The sequence below is a fragment of the Marmota marmota genome, unplaced genomic scaffold (assembly GCF_001458135.2).
Source record: "Marmota marmota marmota unplaced genomic scaffold, marMar, whole genome shotgun sequence".
Classification (NCBI taxonomy): Eukaryota; Metazoa; Chordata; class Mammalia; order Rodentia; family Sciuridae; genus Marmota; species Marmota marmota.
Genome location: NW_025999929.1, coordinates 2,125,000 through 2,143,056, shown reverse-complemented (window position 1 = coordinate 2,143,056; position 18,057 = coordinate 2,125,000). Strand labels below are relative to the sequence as shown.

The following is an 18,057-nucleotide window of genomic DNA, read 5'->3' as shown; positions in this document are numbered from 1 at the left end:
AGCTCCAGTGCCCAAAACAGGGTCTGGTGTAGATCAATATATAAACCAATGATAATTATAGAGTATGCAAATGCTCTAAAGGGAATACTCTAGGTGGCAAACTGGAGCAGTGTAATAGTGTGATCTGGTAGTTGCACTACTTCATAGTGGTTGGCACTGACAAACACAGAAGTGAGAGACTCTTATTGTCATGTGATAGAGAAATTTTTTGACCATTGATGCTGATCATTTACATTTTGGGCTTGTATTTTTCATATTTTTCAGCAGCTTGGGAGGCTGAGGCAGGAGGATCGTGAGTTCAAAGCCAGCCTCAGCAATGGCAAGGTGTTAAGCAACTCAGGGAGACTCTGTCTCTAAGTAAAATACAAAATGGGGCTGGGGGTGTAGCTCAGTGGTTGATTGCTTCTGAGTTCAATCCCTGGTACCCCAAAAATATCATTTTAAAAGAAAATTATTTTTCCTATAGTTTTTATAAAATAATAGTTCTATGATAGATTGAAAATGCAAAAAAAAATAATTAAAAATAAATAAAAAGGGTCCTTTGTCACAGCTAGTTGAAGAGGCACTGTGCTATTGAGTAACATGCTGGGAATGAAATGGATGGTAGCTGGGTCAGGGACACCTCTGAAGATGAGATTTGACATTGGAGAAAAACTTTTTAAGGCAGAACAAATGAAAGTGCCAAGGCATCAAGGCAGTAGAAAACCTGGTTAGTGTGTTCAAGGAACAGAAAGAAGCCAGGATCATAAGGAGTAATAACAGTGATGGGAAAGGTGCTAGGGAGGCAGGTTGGCAAAAGCCAGATCCTCCAGGCGCTCCTTGACTTTGACATGAGTTAGAGTTTTGTTCTGAGTGGTCATTGTTGCACACTTTTGCTAATAGGGTGTCAAGAGTGATTGAAAATTAGGAGGCAATTTTATTTGTTTAGGCAAGAGATGGTGGGGCAGAACAGATGGAGAAAATAGACAAATTTGTACATTTTGAAATTGAACTAATATAATTTGCTGATAGGCTGATTTCAGGAGTGAAAAAAAGGATAACTATTAAGTGTTTGTCCTAAGTGTTTGTCCTTGGTCATTTGCGTGAATAGAGATACCATTTGTTGGGGGAAAGAGATGGGGAAGAATGAAAAGAATTGAGAAGCTAGTAGTTATGTTCCTTGTTCTTATGTGCCTTTTTAAAGGAATCCTTTTAAACATGAAATTTCATAGATCTGTCTTATATTCTATTGGTACAGATGACTTGGAAAGGAAATACCTAATGAAAAAGGCATCGTGGGGTCTCTAATGGGTTCTTATGGGTTAAATTGGAGAAAGAAATCTCATTTATCAGGTATTTTGGAAACTCTTAGAAACATTCTTGGAATTAATGTGAGGATTTTTTCGTATTAGCTGTTATTTATTCCAAAGAGACACCCTGCTCTGTATTTATTTAGGAATCATTTATGTCATAACTCATTCCACAAAAGAATAAGCTAAATAGTGAATTCTAGATAGATACTGTGGGCTATGTATAGCATTATGACAAATTTTCCTTTTTTTAACCTAATGAGAGGAAAAGGGAAATGTTCGACTTTTGACATTACCTTTAAGTACTTTATTTTCCAAATTATTTTTATCTTTGTCAATATCTTTTTTTTTTTTTGTAAATTCAAAAGATGAAAAGATGAAGATTTATCATCAAACATGGAATTACCAAGTGGACTAAGCTCCTGGTCAGGAAAATAACTGAGAAAACAGATTAGAAAGAGCAAGGTATTTTTAATTTGGTGTGGTCTTCTTTTATTTTTTTCTTTATTTCCCTGAGAAGAGGTCCTTTTATATATTTAACAAATGTATTATACAGGTATAAATCTTTATCATTTAAGTACCCAAATGTCAAGCCAATCCCCATCTCCTTTTCCCACAACATAAAATATCAGATGATACACTGTATTAATTTTAACAATTAGTTAAAAATACACAGTTAAGAGGATTTCAGGTTCAAAGTCATCAGAGTACCAATTTAGAATAATTTTCATAAACCTTTTGATAAAAGCCATAGAAACAGTTGCAAGACTTCTGATGAGGTCCAACTAGTCACATAAAATCAATAGAGTATCATAGAAATAAAGCCAATATGACTAAATCCTGAACAGAGCACATGAAGTATCTCATGGTTCAATACAAACCTATTTTTAATAAATAAAGAAAATAGGTGACTGAACTTTGAGAGAACATTCAGATCTCTATGAACAGGCCATCAGTTCTCTTGGAGAACTGAATGTTCTCCCAGAGTTCAGTCACCTGAGTAAGTCTAATGGTACAGCCATGAAGTTTGTAGCCATCATGCCAGGTTAGACCTCAACACCAGCTGCCACATGACAGATGAGTTCATTCTCATAAAGGTCCTATTTATCACCCATGGGAGTCATCTTCTCTTGGCTATGCTTGGCAAACACGCTTTTCAGCTTTGCTTCTGAAAGTAACAACCCTCAGAACACATTCTCCAGAGTGAACTTTTGGTCCTCGGGTTCTCTCTTTTTCAGAAATGCATTTAGTAGAATTCTCCAAAATGTCTGCCCTCTCTGTGACCAAGTCTTTCCAGAAACTCTGGATTCCAAATACTTTGGTGTCTTTTACATATCTCTGGGTTCATCTCCTTATGTTTTCACAGTCAACTGTAGCTCTCTGGTACGTATCTCATTGTTCAATCCTGGACTTTCTCCTCCAGTTTTACAAGTTTTACCTTTAAGGATCATTTGGCAAGATGGGGCCCAAGCTCATCAGGAGGGTCCTCAGAGCTGAAGTCATCACCAGCAGTTCTTGAATGGTAGTGCTTAAAGGATGCAGCAATCCCTTGCTATATGAGGCCAAGAGTCTCTGTACCTGTTGCCAAGTTGTTCAACTCCTTTGATATTTTGAAGTATGCCTTGCCTTGAACAGCCCCTGGTATCTCTGCTTGTGCTGGTAACCAGTTTTATCAATCCTCTTAGATTCTCTCCTGCAACCCTCAGCAGTCCTACCTTAGTACCCAACTTGCTCTCACTTAGACAGACCCAGAAGAACTGCCTGGTCAATCCACCTGAAGTTAGCCTGTGCTTCACAGTTGGCTCTTGTCAGAAATTGTGCTGCTATAATGTATCTTTTTTTTTTTTTTTTTAGCTTTAAGTATAATCATATGGGTGAATCACCTTAAATTTCAACATAAATCAAATGCATTTCTGTATATCAATGACAAATCCTCAGAAAGGGAAATGAGGAAAACGACCCCATTTTCAATAGCCTCAAAAAAAAATTAATATGTGGGAATCAACCTAACCAAAGAGGTGAAAGATCTATACAATGAAAACTACAGAACCATAAAGAGAGAAATCAAAGAAGACCTTAGAAGATGGAAAGAGCTACCTTGCTCTTAGATAGGTAGAATTAATATTATCAAAATGACCATATTACCAAAAGCACTATACAGATTTAATATAATTCCAATCAAAATCCCAATGGCATTCCTCATAGAAATAGAAAAGTCAATCATGAAATTCATCTGGAAAAAGAAGAGATCCAGAATAGCTAAAGCAATCCTTAGCAGGAAGAGTGAAGCAGGTGGCATTGCTATACCAAACCTTAAACTATACTACAGAACAATAGTAACAAAAATAGCAGGGTATTGGCACCAAAACAAACTGGTAGACCAATGGTACAGAACAGCAGACACAAAGAATAACCCTCAAAATTACAATTATCTTATATTAGACAATGGTGCCAAAACATGCATTGGAGAAAAGATAGCCTCTTCAACAAATGGTGCTGGGAAAACTGGAAATCTATATGCAACAAAATGAAATTAAATCCTATCTCTCACCATGCACACAGCACAACTCAAAATGGATCAAGGACCTAGGAATAAAACCAGAGACCCTGTGTCTAATAGAAGAAAAAGTAGGCCCTAATCTTCATCATGTGTGATTAGGCCCCAACTTCCTTAATAAGACTCCTTTGGCACAAGAATTAAAATCAAGAATCAATAAACGGGATGGACTCAAACTAAAAAGTGTCCTCTCCCCTACTCTGCCCAGCAGATCAGGTTGTCTTTTCATCTGATTCTGGGTTAAGCCATTATGTGGTTTCTTCCTAGTCTAGTCTCAGTTGTTTTACCAGACATTCTGTTTAGAACTTGATTCTTTAATCTTTGTCTCACTTTATGAATGTATCCACTTCACAGATGAATTGTAGAAAAGGGAAATCACTTAGTTGAAATAACATAGCTAACAAGAGCGTAAACCTCTGACTTTAAAACCTGTTTTTAACCATTGTTGTATTGCATTAGGTGCTTGAAATTCTGTTGACAGTGAAAAACAGAAATTTGGATAACATTTTAGGAGAACTGCCAGTATGTAACTCATCAAGTAATAGACTCAGAATTTATCCGGTTTTGAATGGGAGAGAATTTTTTCTAGCTACTCTTCTGACAGAGGATTAATATCTAGAATATACAAAGAACTCAGAAAACTTACCACTAAAAAAATGAAATAACCCAATTAGCAAAAGGGCAAATGAACTAAACATTTCTCAAAAGAAGAAATACAAATGGCCAACAAATATATGAAAAAAAATGTTCAACATCCTTAGTTATAATGGAAATCAAATCAAAACCATACTGACATTTTATTTTATTCCAGTTAGAATGGCAGTCATCAAAAATACAAATAATAATAAATTTTGGAGAGGATATGGAGAAAAAGAGAATACTTTTAAACTTTGGTGGGATTATAAATTAGAACAACCAGTATAGAAATCAGTATGGAGTATTTCTTTTGAGGGATGGAACAAACATATGAACCAGCTGTACCATCCTTGGTATTTATTCTAAAGAATTAAAGTCATATCCTTTAGCAATATGTACATACCCACGTTCATAGTAGCACAGCTCACAATAGCCAAACTGTGGAACCAGCTTAGGTGTCTGTCAAAGAATGAATAAAGAAAACATGGTGTGTATGTGTATCAGGGAAGTACATTTGCCAGATTATATTGTTATATTGTGTATTTGTATGAATATGTAACAACAAATCCCACCATTATGTATAACTATAATGCACCAATAATATGGAACAACAACAACAACAAAAGATTAAACATCAAAAAAAGAAAAAAAAAAGAATTTATCCTGTTTTGGTCCAGTTTGTCAATTAGCAGAAATATGATTTGCATCCTTGGTGACTGACATGGGGATGCTGGTGACACTTGAGGTTGCTAGTGTGCATCTGCCTATAATGGCCTCTGGAGGACAGACAACTCACACATCTGTGCTCCCAGATTAGAGTTCTTCAATCCTTATAGGGTTGTTTATGTGGATTCATATATAAAATATGTAGAATGTTTTAATATATAAGTGTTAACCATAAAAATGATCATTAATATTACAGTGAACAGATTATTACTGGACATTTTATTTATGGCAAATTGAGAGGGGCATTGTGTATATGTGTGTGAAAACTAAAAGCACAGAAACAAAAACAGTTCTTTTTCTCAGGAGCTGTGTTCTTTGGGGCTTGGATAATTACAGTGTGAAGCGAAGAAAGTTGAATTTGAGATGATTTGAGTGAAATGATGCATTGGCTATTCTGGTTCTTCATAGAGCTCAAGTGAAGTAACACTTCTCTTTTTTTCTATCTGCATGAATTCTCGGGAATATCTACAGAGAGGTGGGTCTGTTTTCTTTTTTGCTTAACATTTTTTACATGGAAACTTAGCTGCCAAAAGCTTTGGTGGCATGTTTCCTTGGGAAAAAGTCTCCTTTTTGAATTTAATAATACTTTTGGTCTAGTTCTGCCAAGCCCAGAAACCATGTTTTTGTTATTCTTAAACTGCTTAAATTTGCCGAGCCTTTCAAAGGTTAATAATACTTTACTTCCCTTAAATTCACTATCCTTATGCTACTAACATGTGCTGTTTTCTCTTTGAGTTCGTATTCTTCTCCTTATGTTAATAATCTCCTTTTTCAAGAAGTGAAATTGTATTTCATGAGTTCCCAAATGTATCCAGCCTTTAGAACACTCTGGGAGAAAGATGATTGCTCTGTGCTGTGTTTGGAACTGCTAGCTCCCTCTGTGACTCCAGTGATGAGCCAGGTTCTCTGGTGTGGTCTGGTTGAATGACAGCCTTCTTTGTTCCTCAAGTGAGGATTGTGCAAATTCCCCACTGCCAGTGATGATTGGAGACCTAGCCCCCAAGTCCTTGATACTCCTTCCCTTCCAAACATGTTTCTTTTTTCCTTTCCTGTATTTTGTATAGGTTTTTGTGCCTTCAGATAAAACCTTTAAATTCTACTCCCGTATGTTATTTTGTTCATTTACTATCTGAACAATACTTAAGAGGAAAAACAAAATTTAAAAATTTTAAGATGGTTCTTCCCTTAAAACAGAAGAATATTTTTTAATATGTGTGTTATTGGAGATGCAACCTAGGGCCCTATGGGTCTAGACAGGTGTTTTACCACGGAGCTACACCCCCAGTCTTTGGAAGACTCTTCTTTATCCTGCAAATATATACAACTTTGCAGGCATAGTTTGAAAAAAAAAAATAGATGAGTTTTAGCATGGAGTTCTAAACTTTTTTAATATAAGGCCTGAAGATTTTTTAATGAGAAAGAATGGTTTTCAGGTAAATTCTTTGTTTCCTCAAAAGTACATTTGCAAGCATTTCAACCCCAACCCAAAGATGATGGCATATTTGTTTATATTTTTTTGAAATTTGAGAACTCAGAGCTTCTAGCATCTAAGCACATAAACTTGCACACAGCAGGAATCTAAAATTCTTCCACTATGTAAGTTGATACTAATCTCATAGTTTTATTTAATATTATAATATATGGGGATCTGGGGTGGGAATCCTTATTTGTACCTTTGCTTGTATGCCCTGTGATCCCATTCTGTAGCTCATATGCTCCTAGGGGAAGTTGATAAAGCTGGCCTAGGGGCTGGGATTGTGGCTCAGTGGTAGAGCGCTGCTTGCCTAGCACGGGCAGGACCTGGGTTTGATTCTCAGCGCCACGTAAAAATAAAGGCATTGTGTTGTGTCCATCTATACCTTAAAAAAAAAAAAAAAAAAGCCAACCTGGCCCTTGGTATGAGAGAGAATATTACCCAGTTCCTGATATACTCAAGTGCTTGAGGATGGTAGTTATTCATGAAAATAATCCAATGAAATGTTAATCAAGACTCTGTGTGGAAAACATCTATTTTATGATCTCTACATACAGGACTTATTTCTCTTAAGAAAACTGCCTTACAACCAGTGACTTGAAAAATTGTGCTCTATATGTGAAATATGAAATGAATTGCATTCTGCCATCATGTATAAACAAATTAAAATAAATAATTTAATAAAGAAAAAAGAAAGAAAGAAAACTGTCATGCAGGAGACAGATCTCAAAAGTAAATGTTTGCTTTAATCTTGGTTGTCAGAGCTACTAGCTGTCACAACCTTATAGGCAATCAAGAATTAATTTTCCTTACATGGCCCTATGTTGAATAGAAGTTCTTCTCTGTATAACTTCCTCCCGCTATCACTTCAGTTATTCTCTTTCAGTTAGAATTAAAGTAATTACACTAAAAAGAGGATACTCTTAAATTGTCTTGCATGTCCTCAGTGTTTACCTATTGAACCCTTCTAAACTCTTGATTTTCTGTCCTTGCTGCCCTCTTCCCCTCCATGCCCTATAAACCTTGGAAACATCTGGAATTAGTAATGCTGGGTTCAGGTGATCTAAAACTGGTTTATTCTGAAGCACATTATGTTTTTAAAATTGATTTTTTTCCTTAGTTGAAACATGTTATTATGAACTATGCATTTGTACTTTAATAAACTCTTTAATTTTTTTTTTTTTCATTTCTTAGTGACAGATCCCATCCCCACTCTGGATAAATTTTAGGTATCAGCAAGTATGCAGGAATATATATATATATATTTTAATATTTTATTTTTAGTTATCGGCGGACACAACATCTTTGTCTTGTTTTGTTTGTATGTGGTACTGAGGATCGAACCCGGGCCGCATGCATACCATGCGAGCGCGCTACCACTTGAGCCACATCCCCAGCCCCAGTGCAGGAATATTTTTGCTTTTTTAGTAACAGAAGGCTTTAAGGCCATATATTTTTTTCTGTGTTTATCTGATTTTATTTCCTAAGTATTGACAAGTAGCAGTCCTGTTCTTTTTAAAAATAACCTGCAGTTGCAGATTTCCATTTTGATGAATGTTTTAATATTTGTATTTTATTTAAACCTTGTTATGAATTTTACTTCTTTGGGAATTGAGAATATGAATTTTTGCAGTTTGTAAGTTTCTGGGGTTATTATCAATTTTTGTAACTGCTCTGTGGAAAATATTTATTTATTACACTTTTGGAGATGCAACTCAGGGCCTTGTGCACACTAGGCAAGCACTTTATCAGCAAAGTTATGACCCAGCTCAGGAAGATCTATTTTTTAATATGTGAGTATAAACCCTGATACAAATCCATGGACTTTATCAATTATATAATTTTAATTCTCTATGCTCTGTAAATTTTTCCTACATATTAGGTCTGATAGTGCTGTGTTCTCTTCAAATCTAGAAGATTTGGGAGATTTTCATGCATTTCTAATGACATTTCCTTCTTCTTTTAGTTCTTCTATGTTGTTTTTCCTTTGGTACTGAGGATTGAACCCAGTGGCTCTTTACCACTGAGCTAAATCCCAAGCCCTTTTTATTTTTTATTATGAGACAGGATGTCACAAAATGCTTAGGGCTTCTTTGGTAAATTGTTGTGGCTAGCTTTGAACTTGGGATCCTCCTGGGTCAGCCTTCAAGTTGTAGGGATTTTAAGAGTGTGCCACCATGCCTGGCCTTTTAATTCTTTTTATTCTTTTAGTATAATAATATTTTTATAGAAATTCATGCTTATTACCTTTTAATTATTCTACTTTGTATTTTTGCTTTTAATTCTTTTTTTTGTCTTGCATTAATATTGCCATTCTTTTTGTTTTTATATGCTTGACATACTCCTGATCCCATTATTTTGTGAGATGGTATCTTATTTTTTTTCTCCTCATTATGAGAAACTTTAGTCTTTAACAAATGATTGTCATAAGTAAGTTTAGACATACATCTGCAGCTTTATTTTTGCTTTTAATGTATTTTTGCCTTGCATGGGGTTTGGAAGGTCTATTTTTTATTGTATGCACTTTTATTTCTTTGATGTTTTCTGTGGTATTTGGAAGGTGCCTATTTTAATTCTATAATATGCGAAAGCATCTCAAATTTGTTTGCCATGCAGGTTATTCTCTGTCTTTTATTGCACTGATTTTGTCCCTCACTGTTCTCAGTGTGAATTTAAATTATGTTTTTGAAATTTTAATTTCTATTTCATTCATTTCTTTTTTCATTAACCTATTTTGACCTTAAATTCTTCTTTCGTTATGTTTGTACCTTTCTCACAGAAATCTTTGTACTTTCAAAGAAGATGTTAACGAGTTTTCTGATACTTTTTCTTTTAGTTCCTTTGGTAGATTGTTTTAGATTACATGTTTTTGAGTCTTTAGGATTATGACTCACTTTTTGTTTGCTTGTTTTATTTTCATTTAATTCAAAAGTATTTATTGTTTCCTGGAGACAGATAAATTAGACTGTTTTCTTAAATGTGTCTTGGGGCTACATTTATGTTGAAGTTACATAGGAAGATGGTGTGATGGGATGGGAGACCCTGAAATGATGTTAGGTATGTGGGATCAATTGTGAGAAGAAAAAAAAAGAAAAGAAAAAAACATTAATCCTTATGATAGATTGTGTTTGGCATGCCATTTTATTTTGCCAAAAGAGCTCCATATTTGCTATGGTCTGTATGTTTGTGGTCCCCCAAACATTTGAGAACTAATTCACATATTGAGAACTAATCATTAATGTGATAGTGTTATGAGATTGGGCTTTTGAGAGGTAATTAGTTCCTAAGAGTAGAGCCTAATTTCATAATGGAATTAGTGCCCTTGTAAAAGAGGCCCTAGAAAATTGACTTGCCCATTCCATCAGCTAAGTACACAGCTGGACATGCCCTTCTATGAACCAGAAAGTGGGCCCTCATCAGATAATAAACTGCCAGTTCCTTGATTTGGGGCTTTCTAGTCTCAGGAACTGAGAGAATTTCTGTTTATGACATATATATAATCTTGGTATTTTGTATTGCAGCTTGAATGGACTAAAACAATGTTAAGAAAATTGCATTTTAAATTTCTTCTCTGTCCTCTTTTTTTTTGCTTTTGTTATTATTCTTTTTATCTTTTGAATATGTGTAAGAATTCATTACCCCATTTGATTACATACCTGAGACCCTTGAAGCTTGTGTGACAGTTTCATCTTTACTCCTCACAATAAAAACAGACTACTGAGTTCAAGTTCATGAATTCCTGAATTCATTTACCAATGTGTATTTGTAGTTTTTAGTACTTGGATTTTGATTGACAAGTATATAATAGTCTGATATACATTTTTATTAGTGTTTACCAGTCTGATATAAATTCATTTTTAGAGTTTTGGCTTCCAAAAAAGATAATTGGACAGATGGGTGATTCTTTTTTTGGGGGGGGGGGTGGATGGGTGGTACCAGGGATTGAACTCAGGGGCAGTCATCCACTGAGCCACATCCCCAGCAATTTTTGTATTTTACTTAGAGACAGGGTCTCACTGAGTTGCTTAGTGCCTTGCTTTTGCTGAGGCTGGCTTTGAACTCGTGATCTTCCTGTCTCAGTCTCCTGAGCAGCTGGGATTGGCTTGAGCCACCGTTCCCAGCAGATGGGTGATTTTTTAACATAATTATCCTTTTACAGTTTGGAAATACAGTAACAGACTGGGTGCAATGGCACATGCCTGTAATCCCTGTGGCTTGGGAGCTCAAGGTGGGAGGATTGCAAGTTCAAAGCCAGCCTCAGCAAACTAGGCCCTAAGCTACTTAGAGAGACCCCGTCTCAAATTAAAACATGTAAAGGGCTGGGGATGTGGTTCAGTGATTAAGCACTCCTGGGTTCAATCCCTCGTTCCAAAAACAGAATTAATAATAATCAATAACAGGGATATAAGACTTAAAACAATCTTTTTTTTTTTTTTTAAAGAGAGAGGGAGAGAGAGAGAAAGAGAGAATTTTAATATTTTATCTTTTAGTTATCGGCAGACACAACATCTTTGTTTGTATGTGGTGCTGAGGATTGAACCCGGCCGCACGCATGCCAGGCGAGCGCGCCACCGCTTGAGCCACATCCCCAGCCCTAAGACAATCTTAAAGTAATAACATTTCTTAATGTTACTGGGAGAAATTAATAATTTCATTAAAGTTATTAATGGTAATAACATTTTTATTATTATTATTTTAAAATATTTTACTAGTTGTTGATGGTCCTTTATTTATTTATATATGGTGCTAAGGATCTAACCCAGTGCCTCAGATATGCTAGGCAAGCACTCTACCACTGAGCCACAACCCCAGCCCATAACATTATTATTAAAAGTTATTAAAAGTAATAACATTTTATTAACATTACCAGGACTCTTGAAGTAGTAATTGGGAGTCAAGTATTGCCAACTGCATACATGGCTGAAATCTGTCTGAATCTTTTCTCTTAAATCTAGATCTGAGGATGGTATTCTGCTGGAGGAGTAGTTTAAGTTAAAAAATCTCAGATCTTGGCAAATCTTTTATGAAAGTAAAGGGGAGGAGTTAATTCTTAATACTGTTTTCCTAGAAGATTTAAAATTATATTGCCTTTATTTTTCTTGCCTGGTTGCTTTAAACTGTTGTGTGTGAATTTGTTGAATGAGCTATTACAAAGATTTTTCAATATTTTTTGTATCAACTAGACTTTTGGTTAACTATTTTTATAGTGATGGTAACTTCTGTTTCACCATTTAGTTCCTTGAAGTACCTTCTAGTTCTGAACTTGTCCCTCGTTTATGGTGGATAAGATTAACACTTTGTTTCAGATTATCCTAAAGATTAAGAAACTGAGTGAATTTCAGTTTCTCCCTCCCTAGAAAGGTGATTGTGAAGTCTAAAAGAAAATCAATAAATCTCTCTGAATGTCAGCATCTTTTTAAAAATATTTTTTTCTAATTATATGACTTAAAAATTTCAGCATTTAGATGAGATAGTCCTCACTATATATCTTATCACATAGAATTAGAAATTTCAGTTAATATGTTTGTTTTTTGTTGACAAGGAATACATAGAAATAAATAAATAGTGAACTTTTTTTCTGTAACTATTCAGGAGTAGATTTCCTTTTAACAATTTTGACTTTGCTTACAATACTTGTATTAAGTTTATATTTAGAAGCTGAGTTCTTATTTGGCATCTACTTTACCATTTTGGGAATTTCTTTAACAGAAGAAGTTGATGTGTTCTGGCTAGTATTTCAAGAATGCAACTGATTCATTCAACCTAAGAAAGTACAGCAAAGAAATGAAAAAGCATAGTAGAAGTCTAATTTTGTGGTTTATGAGATGAAAACCTAGTTAGGACTTTTTCTAAAATATCCTCTGTCAAAATGATATATCAATAATGTGTTAGTTATTTAATATTTGTAATTTCATCTGACATCTGATATTCAAATTATGTACAATTTTATGGCTCCACACTCTGAGGCTCAAATTTTGTTTGTAGTAAGGTGACTTCTTGCTTCACTCTTTGAGTTCTTAGTACCTGTGGATCTCAGGCCTTGAAATGGAACAAGTCAAACTGTCAAGTGTAAAGATAGTTTTCGTCTTGAATACTATTGCAGTAAATAGCGAGCTACATACTCCCCTCTCCTTGCACTTTGCTGAAACTTGGAGAGCTAAAGAAGGGAAATGTGAGAAAACTGGCACATGACTATTGCTGATTTTTGCCTTTTGAGGAAGGAAGGAAAAGAACAGGCAAATGTAGAGAAAACAAAGAGTAGGCACTGTAGAAAAGTTGGCATCTATACTCAGTTCAGAGACATGAGGTGACACCCATGAAGTAGAATCATGGTATGGTATTGCTTCGTGCCTGAGCTTTGGTTAACATTCAACTTAAAGAAGTTTTTGAACTTGGTGGGAATTTATAAGTGCTCTAATAAACAAGGCTCCTAAGCCATCCAGTCATGTGTTTGCACAATTATGAAGTGCTTGTTGACTGCCTGCAGTGTGAAACAAGCATTGGAGATGCAAAATAAAGGTAGAAATTTTGTTCCCAAGGAAATAATAGATTGATGAAGAGACCAGTTCATGTAGCTTACTACAGTGGAATGTTAATAGAAGTAGAAGTATCTGTAACTTGTGACAGAGCAAGGAAATAAGAGCAGCCAGAGGATTCTCAGAGGAGAAATGCTGGGATGGAGTCCTCCAGGCAGGCTAGCTAGGGGCAAGCATCCCAGGTCAAGGCTGCATGTAACCACATGAAAGACCAAATTATGTGTGGGGATTGGGGAAAGGCACATGATGAGAGATTAAGCAGAATTGTAAGGACCTTGTACATCTTCCTATAGAATTCAGGTTTTCTTTTGGATGGGAGGACCTATAAAGTTGAAGAAAGACTGATTCTGATCAGATTTGAATTTTCAAAGGTAATTCTAGTGGCTTTTAGTAGATCACTTAGGTAGATGGAGTGCTGGACAATGAGTTAGAATGGGGAATGAGACTATGGGTATAAAGTTCAATAAGGACACTAGAATAGTTGTTTATATTAGGGATTATGAGGAACTAGATGAGGCAGTATGGAGGAAATAAAGGAAATGAGTATGATGTGTATGGAGACTGAATGCATAGAACTTTTGACTGGAGGGCATAACAGTCTTCTGAAATGACCCTCCCATTTTTCCCTTGAGCCCCTGAATGGGGTGATAATGCCAACAGTTATGTGGTTAACCAAATAAAATGCTGCAAAAGGACTGAGGATGATAAGATCTGAAAAAAATGTCCACAGGATTAGGCATCTAGGAAGTCATTGGTGAATTCACTGAAAGAAGACAACTTAGTGGTTGAATCAAAATTTAAAATTGCTTAGGAACAGTGATGCGGCACATGCCATAAGATTACCAGGCAGTTGTGATGATGCAGTTGAAATCAAATCATATTTATTTGTAGAGGTAACAGTCTGCATTGGGATTTTCCTTGTTCTATTTCAGCTGCTTGGGATTAGGAACAGAGAAAGGAAACAAGAGACTGAGGAGGAAAGAGTGAGATGGTAGAATTGAGGTTTTGCCCAGTAGGTGTGACAAGCTGGCAAGGAGGCAGGGTTTTGGAGGAGTAAAGAGAAGAGTCAACTTTGGCCATGTTTGTACAGATGGAGAAACTGAGGCCTGTTGATAAATGAGTTATCACAGCAGAAAGAGCACTGCTTTTGGAGTGAGGTGACCTAGATTTGCTGCTTATTGATTCTATGACCTAGGAAGGTGCTTTTAGAATCTTTGCCTACATAAATCTTATCCTGCCATTCCAGATGGAAAGACTATTCTAGCTATTTGTAAGAGGTGCTGTCAGTATGAATAAGGTTCTTGGATTTAGAGTCAGATCTGAATTTGAATTTCAGATGTGGGAACTTGATTAGTTTACTTGTGTTACAGAGATAATTGTTATTGTAATGTTTCCTTAGTAAAGGGCCTGACACAGGCAGAGGAACTGGCAGCTGCTTGTCATGTTGTTTTTACTTTTACTGTTAGTCATTGGGAATAGTTGCACCTTTTTTTTCCTGAAGAATTTGTGTCAGTTACTTTATGGAAGTTCTGTTAGATATGAATAGAAATCGACTTGCTTTTATTTATTCTGCTTAGTACTTGTTATGTTTTTTAAATATAAGGTCTATTTTCACTTCTGAATAGTGTTCTGCCAGTGTCTATGTGAATCACATTTTCTCTTTTATCACTACTACTCCTATTGAATGCTTATGCAAGTTGCTCTATCATCCAGGTTTCTTTTCTTTCGTATTTTCTGTCTTTGTATATATTTTGGAGTCATTTTTGGTGACTTTTTCCCCTAACATTTGCTTTGGTTGTTTTTTTTTTTTTTTTTTAAACAAGTCTGCTGTTGAATTTATCCTCGTTTTTAATTTTAATGACTATATATTTTCATATGTGGAATTTTCTGCCTTTTTTCCAGAACTGCTTGTTTTATTTCATATCTTCTAACATTGCATCATGAATCTGATTCTTTATCTCTTAGCTAAATTTATTTTAAAGTTCCATGGAAAATGTTTCCCTGTCTATTATTTGTTGCAGGAGCTGACATTCTTTTATGCATTTGGATAACTAGGCATCCTTGGTGTTTTAAAATATGGATTTGTCTTCTATACAAGTGTAGGGGATGCAGTAAACATATGTGATGTTATTTTGTGTCATTTTGACATTTAGTTGAACATTCTGGGTATGTCTGTGACGTTGTTTTTAGGTGAGATTAATACTTGAATTATTAGAATAACTATAGCAGATTGCCCTCTCTAATGTGAGTGAGCCCCATCCAATCAGTTGAAGGCCTGAATAGAACAAAGAGGCAGTCTCTGTTAATAGTAAGAGGGACATCCTCCTGGGACATGGGTCTTTTCCTTCCTTTGGATTCAGTCTGAAACATCTGTTCTTGGGTTTTGAACTTGTTGGCTTTTAGCCTGGAACCTACAACATTGGCTCTCTAGGCTCTTAAGCCCTCAGACTAGGACTGGAACTACACCATCAGCTCCCCTGCATGTAAAACTTCTGACTGCAGATTTTGGAATTTCCATCTTCTCTGGAACCAATCCCCAATTGCTTTTAATAAGTCTCATACATATGCACACAGGCTCCCTTGTTCTGTTTTTTTGTTGAACCCTGACCAGTACATTTACTGTTTGTCTCTCTTGAACTTTGTGGATCAGCTTGAGAATCCCACATGACATAGACATCTTGGAAATCTGACTTTCATTGGTGATTTTTTTTCCACGTGAGAGTCAAGGCAGATCACATGATGTCATGCATGTCATCTGGCTGCTGGCAATTTTTATAGTGCCTGTTCATTGTTAGGAAAGACCTAAACACCATCATTCAGTGTAATATACTAGCCTCTAAGATACACGTCATTAGTCTTGATTGGACATTTCAAGAGCTTATTGATATTTTTCATAAGATAGTTTCATACCAGCATTGCAATGCGAGGCTCAATGAGAAAATTAGAGACCTATTCAAATTAATGGACTGTTGCTCCTCTAAATTTTTATTTTTATATGTGATCATAGAGCATATAAGGTGATAGCATAGAGGGTGGCAGTAGGGACACAGGATGATGGAAATGAAGAGAATTACAGTGGCCCTAGAACTTGAAGAGCAGGAGGGTTGAAGTATATATGTATTACTGTTGCTTTCTCCTTTCAACCCAAGGCCACATCTTAAAGGTCACCAATCTTATGGGTCTCAAATCTGGTCATGTAGCAAGGTACCAGAAGTTATGTGGGGTATATTCGTAGCAATTTTATGAAAACTTGGTAAGCTTGATTCTGTCAGCCAGGACTAGTTTTACTAGCAGTAAGAATGACTATTTTAGGTATACAGTTTAAAATTTCAACCCTGAGCACATGAGAGTGGAAGAGTAAAAAACAAAATCTATTCTGTTAGTAATCAATTTCTGCTTTCTCTTAGCAGACAAGTAGTTTCAAGACCAAGGTATTTAAAAAATATGCAAAAGAACTTTGAGAACAGATGCCTATTATTTGATTTTACCTACAGAAAACTGTAGACTTCATTTGTGGAACTCTGGTGTTCATGGGAGGAGAGTTTGAGAATCTCTGAACTTGTCTATTCAGTTCCTTTTTATCAGCGCAAAAACCAGCCTCTGACACTGTGGCCCATTTAAGTTTCCAGGGATACCCAGCTGCGGGCAGAAGGATGACTGGAACCCAGCTGCCTCCACTGTTGGTCAGGTGTTCTTTCTGCTCTGTGGGAAATGGACTGCTTTTATTATTATTTTTAAATAAAATAGGCACTGGAATGTATATCCTAGTGTGGCTCTGGGGCCAATTCAGTCTCAAGAGATTTTGCCTGTGAAAGCAAGTGACCTTATCAGGCATAGACAATTTCCTGTGTCATTAAGATGTTCCTTGGCAGAATATTATTTTTCTTAGTGAATATCCTATGGTATAAAACATGCACAGAGAGACAGCTCTGTTTTTCCTGAGTGAATTAGCTGTATTGTAGTTTATCTGTGGCAGATCTTGCTTTTGAGTTTATTGACAGCAACTTCTGTCATTAGTGACTTGCTTGGATGAGGTCTTGGCTTTCTCCTCACTTATTCTGACTTTTTAGCAGCCCCAGTCACAGCCAGGAAGTCCTTTGAAACCGAACTCTTACCCCTTATTTGTGTTTCAGGGACAGTTAGGGAAATGGTAATTGTGCCTGAAAAGAAGGTGTTTTGGTATCTCTGTTGGGTCCTTTATCTTTTCACCCTGCTCATGTGCATTCTTATTCTGTACCAGGAAAGTTGTTTCAAGGATCATGATGAGGAGCTGGAGGCTCCTCAGCCATCTCTGGGTCAGTGTCTCACAACCTAGATTTCTTATAATACTGAAATGAATTTCCAGATCCTAAAGTAGACCCAAATAGAAACAAAAATTTGAAAGAAATTCTTGAAGCTTCCTGAGGGAAGCTGTTTATCCTCTGCCTAATTCATAAATCTTGTGCTAGCACTCATAGTGTGCAGGGTGGGGCATATAATCAGGGCTCTGTTAATACCTGTGATCACTCAATGTCAGTTGTTACTATTTTCTTTTTTTTGGTATCATGGATTCAGGGGCACTCATCCACTGAGCCACATCCCCAGCCCTGTTTTGTATTTTATTTAGAGACAGGGTCGCTCTGACTTGCTTAGTGCCTCACTTTTGCCTTAGATGGCTTTGAACTCGTGATCATCCTGTCTTAGCCTCCTGAGCTGCTTTGATTACAAGTATGTGCCACTGCCCCTGGCACTTATTACTATTTAAATAGCTTGTTTCCTCTATGAGTAATACCAGTGTATACATGGAATTAAAGATTAATGATCTTTTAAAATTATCTTTGTGTAATACTTTTGATAATG

The 18,057-nt window shown here is 36.0% G+C and overlaps 1 protein-coding gene and 1 pseudogene across 1 annotated transcript in view; one reads left to right on the top strand and one right to left on the bottom strand.

Annotated features, from left to right (window-relative positions):
* The window catches only part of Gmds (GDP-mannose 4,6-dehydratase), a 624,102-nt gene that overhangs the window by 62,410 nt on the left and 543,635 nt on the right, over positions 1-18,057 (top strand). The gene's annotated exons all lie outside the window — the stretch shown is intronic.
* Positions 2,027-10,371, bottom strand: LOC107159530 (annotated as a pseudogene).